The following is a 15,328-nucleotide window of genomic DNA, read 5'->3' on the forward strand; positions in this document are numbered from 1 at the left end:
GGAGCTGAGCTTGTTCAGCCTGGAGGAGGTTCCGCAGAGACTTTATTGTGGCCTCCTGGCACGGAAAGGGTGCTTCTGTGAAAGGTGGAGAAAGATGGAGAGAGGCTTTAGGAGGGATTGTAGTGGTAAGATGAGGAAGAATGCTTTAAAGCCAGAGAAACTTATCCTTAGTTTGGATATAAGGAACAAATTCTTTACTGAGGTGCTGGCACAGGCTGCCCAGAGATGCTGTGGATGCCCCATCCCTGGAGTTGTTCAAGGCCAGGTTACATTGTCATCCGAAATCCAGGATGAGAGCTCTTAGCTCCAGTGCAGTGTTAGAAAGCAGTGTTCCTTTATTCCTCGTGATACATACTGGGCAACTTGACAAGTAAGTGTGCTTTTTCAGACTTCAGGTTCTGTGTTTAAACAGTTAAGATATACATATGCAGTAGATTGTCATATGTATTCATTCTTTTCCAAAAAATCATTAATTTATGCTAATGTCCTTCTGGGCATGGGTGGTAGCATCCAGGGGGGTTGTATGCCCACTTATTTTATCTCAATTTTTCTACCATCAGCTTCATAACTGAGACTTTTGGCTGCCCTTTAACAACATTTCCCCAGTTTGGCAAATTTCCATTGTTTGTTAGGCCATAATAAGTAACTTCCAAAACAATGTATGTGAAAATCTGAGAAAAACATCCTTGCACCTGGTGAAACGCAAAGATAAGTAGTCTGTTATGACTCCAGTGCTTCTTGGAAAGCAGAAGAGAAAATAAAACTGTTCATACACCAAGCAATGTTGAAATGGAAAGTTTTAGAATTAGCACCCATTGATTCCTTTTGGTAAGCTAATATATTGGTCCTTCAACTAATACACTGATCCCTGTTGCTAAACAAACCAGCCTATATCAGCATGTTTCTGTGGGCAGCCGGGGCTAGTGGGACCTATTGCAGGGGGTGAGCACTGATGGTCTTAAAGGTCCCTTCCAAATCAGACCAGCCTATGATTCTGTGTGTGGGGTAGCAGAAGCTGGACCCCAAGGTGAGGGATACCTCCTATTGCTCACGAGTACAAGTCTGGGTTTGTCTTCAGTGATTTGAGCTAATTTCCTCACTATGGGGGACCTGAAGCTTTGTTATCCAAGCAGAATTGTATTGCACATGTGTGAGCAATGAGTGAATGGCTGCAGCCCATGTGTGCAGGCTATGCCAGTCCTCTCCTGAAAGCCCTCAGGCTTGGTCACCTTCTGACAAGGTGACAGTGAGGCTCTCTCCTGAGTGAGACTTGGCTTTCTCTATCTTACTACATAACAGTAAAAATGAGAAATCTGTGTTTTTTCTGCTGTGGTAAGTAGGGTGTTATCTCAAATGTTAGTACATCTGTCTTGGTGACAAACTGGAAATGCTGGGAATGTGCCTGGCCAGTTTCATGTTTCACAGGTAGGTGATTGTGTGGGAGCAGTGAGGGCTGGCTGCTCCAAAAGGGTGGTGAGCAGAGCCATGTGGAAATAAACACAGCCACAATGGAAGAACATGTCAAGATGAGAGAAAATGAGTGGACGACAGATACCTGTGTAATCTCAGAGACAAAATCTCTTTCTCCAGGTTTGATGTATTGATGTAATGAGTATTGGAGAAAAGTAGAAGTTGGCTCCTCATGAAACCTGAGAAATTAAATTCATATCATTTAAACAAAATAGGCAGTTTGTAACACGAATAGGGAATTTTAATACAAACAAAACCATAATAATGTGTCATTTCTCATCTAAACACATTATTATTCTCAAAGGACTCTATAAATATTAACAATTTAATGATGCTTTAACCTCTGATTCATAAACAGGTTAAAATTAAAAATGGAAAAAGGAAAGGAAAATTGCATTTTACTTATGAGTTTGATAGGGGAATAATTGTTCTAGCACAAACAATATAGTAACAACAATATTTGTTGTGGCTTTGAAAGTGTATCCAATTATGCTGAGTGATAAACTAATGCTGCTAGCCAGGTTAGTTCAGCAGAGGTTGGCTCTGAAATGTTTCAGTGAACATTGCCTCCTTAATCCAATAATCTCTAATCCATGGTGTGTTTTCCATCAGGAAGCTGAAGTAGTAAGTGTATCATATAATTTAGAAGATTAGCCAGGCCTGCCTCTGCAATGTGGTCTCAGAAGGACACTGCTTACCAATTATGTCTAGCTCTGTACTAGGCTGAGGCCAAATCTCAGGGTACTTGCAGCAGGGTGCTGTTCTGTCACCTTGACACTGGGATCAGATTAATTCCCCTTTTGTCACGCTAGTGTTAGTATCTTCTTATTTACATCAGTAAGTAGTAACTGTTCACGTGTCCTTTTGCAATTCACAGAACTAGACTGAAATAAAAGTTCTGAATCTAAATGCTGTGACATCACCATGATATGGACCCATTATGGGAACTACTGCCATGCTATTGATAGACCTGTCATTCTAGGTGTGTGCCTTGATCTCTTGAGGTCTGCTCACCCTTCTCCTCATGCTGCTCCTGTGTTCAGATGAAGCAACACTATTGCAGCTTCTCCATTCTCTATTTGCAGAGCTTCTGCATCTTGTGGGCAAAGAGCAAGTTTGAGGAGAGGAGGAAAATGAAGAAAATTGAGAATGCTGTGGGTCCTCAGGGGAAAGCGAGAGGGTGGGAGGGGGTTGTGCTGGACTTGGAAGATGTCTCTGGTGCAGTGCAGATTTTGCCATGAAGTAGAAGCTCATAAGGGGGCTCTTATCTGATTGAGACCAGGATGCAGGGAGGGAAGTCCTTCCTGTGCCAGGCCACTTTTCTTTGAAAGCAGAGTGATCCTCTCCAAGAGATTTGATGCTACAGCAATGCTTAGCAGTATTACAGTTCTAGTTTTGGCAGCCCTGTAGTGAAAGATTCAAATGCCCTGGGTTGGCTTTTGTGGCAGGTTGAGTGCCCTCTGCTTGTGCTGGCATGAATGACATGACATGAATGGCATGATAGACAAACAGAAAACCATGGCTTTAAGGAATGGCAACAGGTGTAGTTCAGCATATTCACACTGGAGCAGAGCTGGCACGTTTGGCAAGAAAGCAAGATTGCCCAGATAAGTCTCTGATTGCATATTTAACAGACAGTGCTTTTAAAGCCAGTTCTCCTCTTGAGTTTGTGATCAGTTCAAATTCTGTGGATTAGAGAAATACAAGCCAGTGTGTCACAGCAGAGGGCAAAAAGGTCGATGACGAGCACTCACATCAGACACAACTGGATGACTGAGAGTATGGCATCGAAAGTGAAGACAGATGCTTGGCTGTGGATGGTATTGTAACAGGTACTATCAGCAGGTTTGCCTCTTTGCAATGGACTGTGTGTGGTTCTCAGCGAAATGCTTTCCAAGTTTCAGCATTTCTGATTCTTTGTAACATAATCCTTGTTGGATATTTATAAATAAAAAAAACCCACATAATTTCAGGGCTGTTCTTTTATGCCACATCAGTTTGTTTTTGCAATGTAGCTAGATGTAAAAATCTTAACTATGTTTTGGCAGAAGAACCTGGACAAACTGCAGCATTGACACTCACAAAAGGCACAAACTTCGAGCATGAGATGGGCTTATCACCACATTAGCTGGGATACCTTACTGAAAGCATTAAGGAAATCAGTGTTTGTTTCCTCGCTCACTCAGGAGCAGTAGGACAACTTAAATTTGCTGAAATCAGCATTTTGGCTTTGAACTGGTGCATTTTTAAGAGTTACTGGTCTGCTTTGGAGAGCGCTCTTGCTGGCTGCCAGTGGCCTGTTCTGTGCAGGGACTCCTTGTCTCACCTTTTGTGAGTCCTCCCAAGCTGTGCCAAAGTGTGGGTTGAATTCTGTCTGAATGATTTCCTTGGGTTTGAAGTATTTCCAGGGTACTCCCTCCTGAACAGTTTATTAGAAGTCCTTCTGCTTTCTCGGCTTGAAGAGTTGTTTTATTGTGTTGGATGAAGTCTTTCTTGGTGCTATATTCTCAAGTCCAAGTGCCCCTTTCATATGGCTTTTTTTCCTTTCTCTTCATGATGTTTTTGCTGGTTTTCCCCCATCACAGTTAAGAACTGTGCCTTCTAGTTCACAATGTAAGTTTGCTTCCTTTTTGCATTAAAGATTAAGGTCCCCCTGGATCACTCTGGACCACAAAATAATTAATGAGTGAAGCCTCATTTGATGATTTTTTTCTCCACTTAACAGCTGTGTTTACTGTTTAATTTTTGTTGCATGCTAACCCAAGCAGGAACACTTATCAAGCAATGCACTCCCTTGCTGAACTTCATGCTGTTCACATGCACTGTTGTAACAGAACTCATCTGTATCCCAGGAGTGAGGTTTGGGATAAGTTGGGTTAATGACTGAATGCAGCTTTGCCCTGGTAGCCCATGTTGGAAGTGCCTTTTATCAGCTTGTCATCTTTTCTCATTGTCAACACTTCCATTCTAACTCCTTGTGGAGTAACTTATTGTGAGAGCCAGCTGAAGGAGGTGATTATGACAAATGCTTGTAAATATTCTGAAAATAATCTCCTTTTGGAATGGATGGAACAAACAGCAGAAGAAGAAAAGCAGAGGACTCCAGATCCCTGTCTGGCTGACCCCTGCCAGTGGGTGAGATGAGGTTAATTCTGCTGTGGAATGCATTGCAAAAAGTCATCTGTTTTGTCATTAACATCTGTCCTACGCTGAATACATCACTTGTATTTTGTTAATGTTTGGAACTAAGTCCAGACCTTCAGTTTAGCTTTTCCACTCTTAAGAACTATAAATATTTAGACTGCCTGCAATTCCTGCCCCTTTCCCAGAGAAAAAAAAATCATATCATAGAATAATATTTATATATGTATTTGAGCCAGTTCAGTAACTGTTCTAGTGCAGGTTTTAATAGTGTGCCAGTAGAGCAGCAGAACACAGCAGGGCAGTGTCTGTGGCAGCAGGATTTTGGGGTTGGCATTGCTGTCTGCTGTTAGTGCAGCTCCTGCTCTCCGGAGCTGACCCATAGGGATGGCCAGTGGAGCCTGCTTGTCCTGCTGGCTGCTGGATCCCACACACACTCTGGTCTTTGTGGTCTGAGAGAGGAGCAAGTGGATCCAACGTGGAAGATTTTGCAATGTCATAATAACCACAGATTAAAAAAAAAAAAAAAAAAAGAAATCCAGAGGGAAACAAAGTGTGAAAAAACAAGAATCTTTTTCGATTTAATTTCTTGAAGTTAGTGGACATCAACTTTATGAAGGCTGGAACCGATGTTAATTTTAGTGAGTTTTAAATACCCTAGCCTTAAAGTGACAGTTTACTATAGGGTAGCACCCGTTTCTCTCCAGCTCCTACTGCTCTTCCACAGGTTCTAGCAACCGGAGCCCCCACATGCCATCTTCTCCTCCTTGAACTGGTCTTCTCCTGGTAGAAACCCAGAAGAGAAGGATTACCTCAGCATCTCCTGTTGGGAATAGCCCTGTGCTGTAAGTAGGGGAACTGAGGCAGTGCATGTTTCGGTGTCTGAACTTAGTATAAGTATGCCAGCCTCAAAACTGAAATCAGGCAGTCCAAATCTGTGAGTGACACTGCCTTCTTACATTATGAAGGGTGACTGTCTCTCAATAACTAAGGTTTCAGCAGCTCAGAGATGTTTTCAGCTAAATAATAAGCATCATCTGACCTTCCTGTAAAAGTCTGTATTTGTACACTTTGAATATTAATATTTTGAACAGGAATTTTAAAAGGTATGTTGTTTTTTTTGTGTTTTTGTTTTGTTTTTTTGTTGCTGTTTTTTTGTGTGTGTCAGTAGTCTAGGAAATAGCAGAGCTGCCTTTGTGGTGACGTTGTGTTGGAGGAACTTACAGCCTCTACACCCCAGCAGTCCATGTGATTATAGTTCTATATATACATTTTTAAACAAATCACATTTTTCCATTCCAAATGCTGCCTGGAATGAAATGTCTTCAAGGAAACAATGCATGAGTCATCCTCAAGAGACATGCAGTTGAGGCACCTCCTTTGGAACAAAGTCATGTACATTCAGCTGAAATATCCGATTATAAATGCTATTATGTTACATAATTGCCCAATGGCCTTAGAAGCAATCTGTTTCTTTAATGACTTAGTAAGAATTAAGTGTTGACTTGTTGCTGTTAAAAGTTAGAATAACATTACACGTCGATTAAAATGCCATTTCAGTGATAGTTTGTTCTGGATTACGTTAAGAAAAGAAGCACCAGCCTGTGATCATTTAAAACTCGTAAAACCTTTATGCCTTATTAAACGCTTCATGTTTGAAGGTCTGAACATAAAATATACTGTCTGAGGGTTGATTCTAGTGGTAACTTCAGGGTGGAAGGAGAGCTCACTGGATTTTGGTGGGTAAGACAGCAGCACTCAGGAGCTCCTATGGATTGTTTTGTTCTGTGTCTATTTCTGTATTGCAAAATAATCTTATAGATTCTCACAAATTTCCATTCATACATAGACTTAATGCTGGCTGTATTTCTCAGCCCTTTGGTGCTAGTTTCTAGTCCTCCCACTCTTGAGAGAGAATGCAAGAAGAGAAAGGTTTGAGAATAGGTGAGTATATGCCAGAGCTTGCTAGTTGCAGGTGTGGGATGGAGGGTCTCATAGAGCCTCGGACTGACAGGGCAGCAAGCCTTGGTGCTTTGAGAGCTATTGTGAGCAACAAGCTTTGGGAGTTATCTTGGAATGACACTGATGTGTTTGTCATTTTCATTTGACTAAATATTTATTTTATGGCTAGCAAGAAGCTGGTTTTGAAAAAAGCACGGTGGTTGATGATGATTAAAGGAAGCTGCTCTGCAGCTGACTGTAACTTTTCTGTAACTGACCCTTTTGGGTTTCAGTGCATTTAGCCATATCTGAAGAGTCTGTTGCTGTCAGGACTAACACAGTTTAAAAAAATAAAGCAACAATGTCTTGGGTAATAGACATAAGCAAAAGCCAGTATCTAACAAACTACCAGAGCTCGTGTGCTTAAGTCCCTCAAAAGGCACCAAAGAGTCCAGTGCCAGGCAGGAGGGCTGGGCTGGCCTCTGCTGCTTTCTGAGCAGGTTGCAGAGGTCATGGTGTTGCTTGCTGTCTTTCACTGAGCCTTCCAGTTACAGCAGTAACTCCCTGGACACAAGCCTGGGTAATGTTAAGTGAGTGCGTGTTGCAAGGATGCTGGGAACAGTATTGCAACTTTCAACAGCATGTGTTATTGCCACTTTAGAGAATAATCCAAAATCCAGTCAAATTAATAATGAATTTATGAATACCTGAAGGTCAGACACGCTTCAGCATCTCACTTTGTCAGTCATGGCAATGCATTGGTATGTCCCCAGCAGCAGGCACACAACTGCATGGACATAATGCATGTTGAGCAGTGCTGGTTTCCAGCAGGCAGTAAGGGGGCTGTGACAGTCTCCAACCTACTTTTATCTGAATTACTTCTGAAATACTGAAATACTTCTTGCCGCCCCCCTCCTGCCCACAGGCCATATGATTGTCAGATCCAAGGCCAAATTCATGTTGTTGTGAACAGCTGCAAGTCCACTGACGTCAGCAGAGATGTAACCACTCAGTAGAACAGCAAGCCCAGCTCAGGGTGGTATTTTGGATGAATTTCAGAGGAACAATTGTACTCAGTCCGTCTGACATTCTCTCGAAGTTTTGTAAGGTGGGTGGGCTTTCCCTGTTGTGTGCAGCCCTGGCTTGTGCTGTCAAGTGGTGATGGTACTGCAGTGCCATGCTAGTGATGCTCACAGTTCTCTACACTGTGAAGCAGGTGAGCCAACTACATCACGGAAACAAAACTGTAAAAGTGAAATGAGGCTTTGGAACTCAAGGACCTGAGAAAGAGAATGTCTCACAATGAAGGGACTGTGAGGTGTAACAGGGAGGCTTAGCCCCTACGTGGCCAGCAAGGGCCCATGATGTTTACAGGGACTGCTCTAACTAGCCTTAATCCTGCAGCTTGGTCTTGCAAAGTTTCTAAAAACATCAGTCTCGCTGACATTGATCTTGAGTTACAGTGATCCATGTAGAGCCAAGAGCCAGCCCTGCAGAAAGCCAAGCATAAGAACAGTCACTGAAGATTCCAAGGGCTTATTTTTTCATGTTCTGCTAAGAAAGGAAACTGTAAATGGGAATCTTCATTCCCAGGGGGCTTGAAGGGGGCAAACATCTCCAGCAGCTTCTGCCCTGGCTGCTGTGCCTGAATACAATGGGGCAAGTTTTCTGAGTTTTGCCACAAGAAAAAATTCTGATGATTTTTGTCTGCTGTAGATGAGGTTGTACTGGCGCTTGTGTATGTAAGAAATTCTGATAGCATAAAAATATTCAGTCTTAATCTTCCTTTAATTTATACAATGAAGTATTTACAGATTCCTAAAGTGGACTGAGGCTGACATGAGCAGAACAGAGGATAAGTGATCGAGGGCTGCTGCTGATCTTTCCACAGCCATCAGAGTGCTGAGGCTGATCTGTGATCTGAGTAGTGTGCATGATAACTGATTTGGGATGCTTCCAGTGGGTATCTGATGGAAATGGAGAGATGTGATAAAACTTTTAGCACTGGGATGCAACAGTTTGATGAAAGGTACATGTCTGAATCGTGGAGAGAAAGTATGTTACATGCAGGCCGAATTCTGAATGTCTCTGGCTTAGCCTGGGGCTGTGGGAAGGGCAGACAACGAGCATGCAGTTGGTTCCCCTACGGAATCATCCAGGCTCTCAGTGAGAGATAACGGACAAAGGCAGCAGGATCAGAGATGTTACATGCAGTCTCCAAGGAGAAACAACCTTCAGTCTGAGACCTTGATGATCAAAAGGAGTCATAACACTTATAAACCCCTTGAGAAGAAGCAGAAGATCACTTATCGTGAGCTCCCTGTGGGGACAAAGTGACAGAGGCAGGAGGAGAGAGGTTGCAGAAGGAATTAAAATAAATCCAGTCCTCCTAGACCAGGAGGATGGCAAGCCTGACTGCTGTATGTATGGACAGTTTCAATGTTTTAGAGATGCAATTTATCTAAAGGCTTTCATACGAGTAAAAGTTAACATTTTAATTGGCCATTCATTAGCACTGTCACTGGTACTGGGGAAAACAGAAATAGTTACGTATTAAAGATGAGGGAAGTCGTAAATAATAGTCTGGGAAGTGGAGACAGAGCCCTGGCTGAAAGCAGAGGAATCGTATTTCAGTACACACACAAAAAAGAGAAAGACAGCTAGAGGCTTGGGATGTGTGAAGAAAGTACTGAGACTGAGGTGAGAGGCATTCTTCAGGTATGGCAGTGCTAAGAAGCCACTTTTTCTTTCAAAATAAATTCTTTCCTTTTGATTCTTCTTCCTGTTCCATATCTGTGACTTTACCTTTCTGTCTCCTCTCTTATGATGCATTTAATCCTCCCAAGGGTAGGGTTTTATGCAGGGAGATGTTTAATAGTTGCATGCACTGATAGTTCTTTGTACTCCAGCAAGTTGGGAGACGCCTGTAAAGGCATTCATGTTTCCTAAAATTGTGATTTAACTTTATTGTTGCTTGAGTTAAGTTGTCTGAAGAAGTCTTTTGTAAGATACTTCTGAAGCATTGTGTTTTAACACTGTGGGAGTGGTGCTCTCTTTCAGCTGTGTGGCTCCTACCTTTCAGCACGCTTCAAGCTGCCAAGCACTGACAGCGTGTTTCTGGCGTGCCAACCCTAATACCATAGATGGCTTCTTTTAGCAGCAGCCATCTGCTGCCAAATTACTTTGCCAGTGCTCTTCTGATTTCTAGGCAGCTTGAAATCCAGGACAGGCATGTTCAAGAGATTTGGCAGAGGGCATGTCAGGCGTGCCAGTTCACAGGTGGTGCAACAGCTAAGGACATACAACACACAGTGCTCTTCTTCTCTGTCTTCTCAGCCACAGGCATTGCTTCTTCACAGTTTGTCCATACCTTCCCTTACTGTCAGAAGCTGGAGCCTGATTTTGCGCTTTGGGTCCCTGAGTGTACCTTTGCCTATTGCTAAGCCTGAGCCCCAGGTCTTCACCCTCTGAGACCCCAGCAATTTCCACACCAGGCTGCCACAGTGGTCTCATTCCTTTCATCAAGGATTCCAGTTGCAGTGATTCTTTCATGTTCTTCTGTCCTCGTCTCCTTATTATTCCAGTGAATTTACTTCTTATGGGAAAATGTCCCGACTTTGGCTATTGCAGATTTTCTGAAGAATTCCTAAGTTCCAGGACACCTACTCATTTGCAGGACTCTGTCATTGTTTCTGTTTCTACACTAGAAGGAAAGGGAGACTCCGGGAGACAAACAACCTTATTTTGTTGAATTGAAGCCTCTTTTTGGGTTTTCTGGTAAGTCTGGATTTGTTCAATGTTGAGCGGAAAGTTTATATTGCTTGGTTTCCTGGCATAATCTAGCCCAGCATGTTCACTTCTTTCCCAGGAAATCCTTCCAGAAACACACTCAGTAGCAACAGCCAAATGCTGTCTCTCTGTCTCAGGCACAGACTGAGCCTGCAGATATCACTGCTCAGCACATAACACTTGCCTTGCAACGTCATCCTCTGCTCTGCTCCATAAACAAGAGCTGAGCACCATGAAGAAGAGGACACTAGATGGACATGGTGTGTGTCCTGCCCCTTGTTGGTGGTGGGACAAGGTGCCAAAGTGAAGCTGTGGTCTAGCACTAATGAATGGCTTTAAGGGAAAGCAAACATCCTGCCATTCAAAATTTTGTTTCGAGAAAGCATCTTGCACGCTTGGCTACTCCAGTTCTACTTGAAACTCACTACCAGTCAAAGAAGTTGCATGTGGGACTTTAGAAAACGCATTCACACAATTCTTATTTTAAAGCATTGTAACTATCTATTTGCATTTGCAAATATGAAGTGAAGGAGTAGCAAAGATACCACTTTTTTTTTATGTAAGCATACAGTATTTTTTATTGTGGAGAAAATTAAACTCTTCACACTGTCCTAGTACACACATGTACAAACGTTGCTTATATTTTCTTTTCAATTTATACTGTCCTGTGTAACCAATTTCTAATAGCAGTTTTAACAAACCTATGTTTGAGAGTGTCATGGTAACATATCCTTCTACGATTAGTGCTTTTTTGCATCTTTCAAGTGGTATTTAACAACTTTATTTCCTTTTCATCTAAGCATTTAAGATATCTGGCTGGGCCATTTTTATTTACAAATTGCAGGCAAGGTTTGAATCATTTCCTCTAATTGGTATTTTATCATTTGTTTCCTGAGATACTGTGTAAGATAACCAGAACAATGACATTCTCATGTTGTTTTCTGTATATTTCAACACTCTCCTGGACAGACAAATCTGTGTTCAGCCTCATTCCTCCAGTAGATGTCATCATGACAATGGAAAATATTGCTGGAGAAGCTTGTGTCCTATGCCAAGGGAGAAGAAAAAGCTTTGCTTCAGTAGACTTTGTTTCTGTTGAGATAATAGGTCTCTCAATGGTTAGCTTTTAGAGAGAGCACTGGTGTCTATCAGAACACAGTCATCACTCAGGTCACAGAGCTGTAGTTTGTGGCAGTGGTGTTATATACTCAGGTCACAAATACAGATGTGTATGTACAGACATGCATGTGCAATACACAATGTGTCAACTGCTTGGGTTTTTTTTTCCAGCTGTATGGCTTCGTTCATTTGGCATCCCTTGCTCAAAGCCATGGTACACTATATATATTTCCCCTATATTTCCCCTACATCCTTCTTAAAAGAATTTCTCCAAAGGAAAACCAAAATCCTCCTTCATTTCTACCAGCAATGAATCTCTGCACCTGTCAGCCCGCAACCTGCTGGGCGTCCTGTCTGTTCTAAGATTCACAGCTTCTTGAGTGATGTGCCTTCCCATGGTTATTTAGTGGTGAGTAAATCCACAGCCCTACAGTGTAACTGGCTATAATTTTCATCTGTCAAGCAGAGAGCAAGTCCTCAGAAAAGGCAAGAGACAGGTCAGTCACTGGCAGTGACATGCACAGGGTTGCAGGGCTGGAACACACGCACAGAGAAAAGAATTAGAAAAATGTGTTGAAAGTGTGTTTAGCTATTGTCAAATGTTGGTCTGATTTCCTCAGACAATAGCATCTAAGGTTATGAAGTCTTGGCATAGAACAAGGGCTCCTTTTCCCCAGTTGGAAGTACCAGCAGCTTGATGGCATATGTAATACATACCTAATGTGTGTGGTCCCTTTATGAATTCAGATGTGCTATGCTCCTGTTCCTTGTGGCAGATTGATATTATGGTAAGATGCCTTCAGATAAAATAGAGCACAAGCTGAGCCATGTGAAGCAAAAAGGCTGCTGGGCTCAAATGTGACGTTCTGAAAATCAGCAGGGTGCAGCTATATCAAATACCAAGCCCATAATTTGAATGTTCTCTTTTCTCTAGATAATAGCCCTACGAATAATAAGTTTTTCTTCTTTAAAATGTCAGGCTTTGAGGAAGTACATAGCAAGAAAGCAGGGCACTAATGGCCTGATTAACTTAAGAGTCTACTTCTCCTCCTCTGTGATCAACATTATTAGTTCTGGGAAAAATGGCCAAATGATTAGACCAAGTTTGTGACCTCCTACACCAAGAGTAAAGCAAGCCTCCTTGGCAAGATTTTTTTATTGTTCACAGTCTTAAAAAAATAAATTAATAAAAAGTTGCAGAAATTTTCTCCCTGACTAAGTAGAAAGGCTCTCTGCTGGGAGGAAAATGAAGGATTTAGTCAAAATAAACAGCTGATGCTCTTGTCCAAGCAACAGCAGAAACCCGGTCTTACTGTTGGAGTAAGTGAAATCTCAAAAAGCAGAAAGGCCCTATAAGCATCTATAAAGATAAAGAGAGAGAGAGGAATGCAGAGACTTGTTTAAGTTTGGGCACTCTCAAAGTTGTATGGAGCTGGCAAAAGATGTGCAGGTCCTTGTCCTCAGGAAACATTGGATATTTTATTACTAGAATTAATAATAAAAGGAAACAGTAAAAAACCCTAAACAAACACAGCAACGTTTCAAGGACTGGGATGATGTGGGTATTAACTTTAAAGGCAGAAGACAGAAAACGTAACAGAAGTCATAATCTCGTGGCTAGTTTGCATTTTGCTCCAGGTGTGACTTCTTTGTTACATGTATACTCCTATTTCAGAATACGTACATTCCCATTAACAGTGATCCCATTCTAAAAGCATTCCCTAATACTATAATTTAGCACTTGAAGTTTCACTTAAATCTTAAAATATTCAGTCTGTAGCCCATTACTTCTAGAGGAGATGATAAGTGCTGCTGATAAAAGCCCAAAAGCTCACCAAGAGCTATTGGTTCTCTGCATGTGCCTTAGAGCAGGGTCAGATATACCTGAACCATTCTTAAAAGCTGATGGTAAGCCCAAATTTCTTCCCACAGTCTGCTCCATCTGCAACACTGTCTGCACAGCTGGGGCAGGACTTCCCCATGGCTACATTCTGCCTCCCTTGCTGCGGTTTAGTCCTGTGATATGTTACCCTATCTGCTCTATAGTAAATGTTGCTGCTCTCGGGGTACCACACCACCCTCCTCATCAGCACACTGAGGAGGAAGCAGCGAGCTCAGCCCTCACATACACTGAGCACCATCAAGGCAGCTGTGCCCAGCATGGTGCTGGGGGCAGGCAGGTGGTAGGACATGACTGAGCTCACTCCCTGGGAGCAGCATGGGGCCTGTGAGTCACATCTGACTGTCAGCATCTCCCCAGAAAAGCACACAGCTGACAGCCCTCAGGAACCCAGCTGTTCATCTTCCTATGGACAGGCACGAAGGCAATGTGTATGCACATTCACTATACTGTCAACGTGCTCAGGCACGCATGGTTTGGGAGGGGAATTTTCTGTAAAAATAACAGTTAGCAAATATCTGAACAATGACAAAAGTGCAAGAATCCTCAAATTGCATCATTTTTTTCCCCTCATCTTTCACCCTTTCACAGCACCTCCACCAGCCCTCCCTTCTCCTCATTTACACAGTGAGAAGGAACCCCACACAAGCACTGCAAACAGTTGTGGTTGGGAGGAGAAAATCTAGCTCAGCTGTGATAATTAGAATAGCTGTGATACTTTAATTGAGCTGCTAATACTGGCTCAGGGGTGTTGCATAAAAGCCTGGTAGTTGGCAGCCTCTCCTTAAGTCCTGCTTATAGGCAGGGCTGCGGTGCACTGGGGTGGGTGCCTGCCTCCTTCCAGCTTTCCTACCCAAGTACAGCCCTTTCTGGCTCCGTAATGCTGCAGTGTAGTTGCTTGTATAGCCTCTGAGAGCATCTGTGTGCATTTTTTCTCTTCCCCTCTCTTATCTTGGGAGCTGGTGTCTGCAGCTCCAAACTGCGTGGGCTCTGGTGCAAGGTCTGTGCCAGTCCCTCCGGCAATTAGTCTTAGTAGTGAATGTAGTTACATATATGCTTTCAGCCTCTGCTTGGTGCTTGTAGCGAGTCTGATGAAATGCCTCCTCAGAAAAGTGTGAGGAGGAAGTAATGGGCTTCCTTGTTCTTCTGTAGTAAGAAGGGTTCATTCATTATTTATATTCACTAGAGTTTGGTTCCTGTATTTTTGTTGAACTTTGCCTTGTGGTGATCTTCTTCTGTTACTCAATCCTTATAGCAGCTTTTTAAAGCTTATCAAAATGAGGGGACATTGCATGCTTTTTTTTTGTAGCATCATAAATATTATTCCTAAGTGCAAAATAGCAATATGGAGCGTTTAGAGAACTGGCCTTCAAAAGCAGATCAAACTTAAATTTAAATTTCATTTATGTGACTTTAAACTCTTTGGAAATTATCTGAATAGTGTTCTTGTAAAAATATTTCTCTACAGTATCGGCAAGTTGAGGCTTAGTAGTGTAAATTGATTCTAGGAGGAGCTAAAAAGGAAACCTATGAAGAACTCCAGGTTGCCAGCAGGACTCCAGGTCAGTAAAAATTGTAAGATAAAGTTGGTTATTATTTTGAATAAGTAAAAATTAGCATGTTTAATAATGTAAAGGATTTTTTGTAAAGTTCGGTGCTGATGCATCATTTTCTTAATCTGAGGTTGTACTAAAATCCTGAAACCAGAATATCCTAAGTTAGAAGGGATCCATAAGGATCATCAATTCTATCTCCTGGCCCACCACAGGGTCACCAAAAAAATCAGATGGTGTGGCTGAGAGCTCTGAAAATGATTGTAGTCAGCCAATTGAGCAATACAACATTCATAGAGGCCTTCTTTTCTGAGTATTTTTCTTCGAAGTGTTTTGCAATAGTATGAAGGTGGAGACTGAGATCTTCAGTGTTTGAATCAAACAGATGTTAATGATTTTTCACTTTCCCGGAAGA

At 42.2% G+C, this 15,328-nt stretch overlaps 1 long non-coding RNA gene across 1 annotated transcript; it reads left to right on the forward strand.

Annotated features, from left to right (window-relative positions):
• The first annotated feature begins 320 nt into the window (after nt 1–320).
• On the forward strand, nt 321–15,035 carry LOC136059004 (uncharacterized). The gene is made up of 4 exons (XR_010623175.1): nt 321–370; nt 10,183–10,329; nt 11,768–11,869; nt 14,869–15,035. It is a non-coding gene; the product is annotated as an uncharacterized LOC136059004 (long non-coding RNA).
• Nucleotides 15,036–15,328: the final 293 nt, after the last annotated feature.

This window comes from Cyrtonyx montezumae, unplaced genomic scaffold (genome assembly GCF_038088225.1).
Source record: "Cyrtonyx montezumae isolate F1298 unplaced genomic scaffold, pur_monq_1.0 scaffold_8, whole genome shotgun sequence".
NCBI lineage: Eukaryota > Metazoa > Chordata > Aves > Galliformes > Odontophoridae > Cyrtonyx > Cyrtonyx montezumae.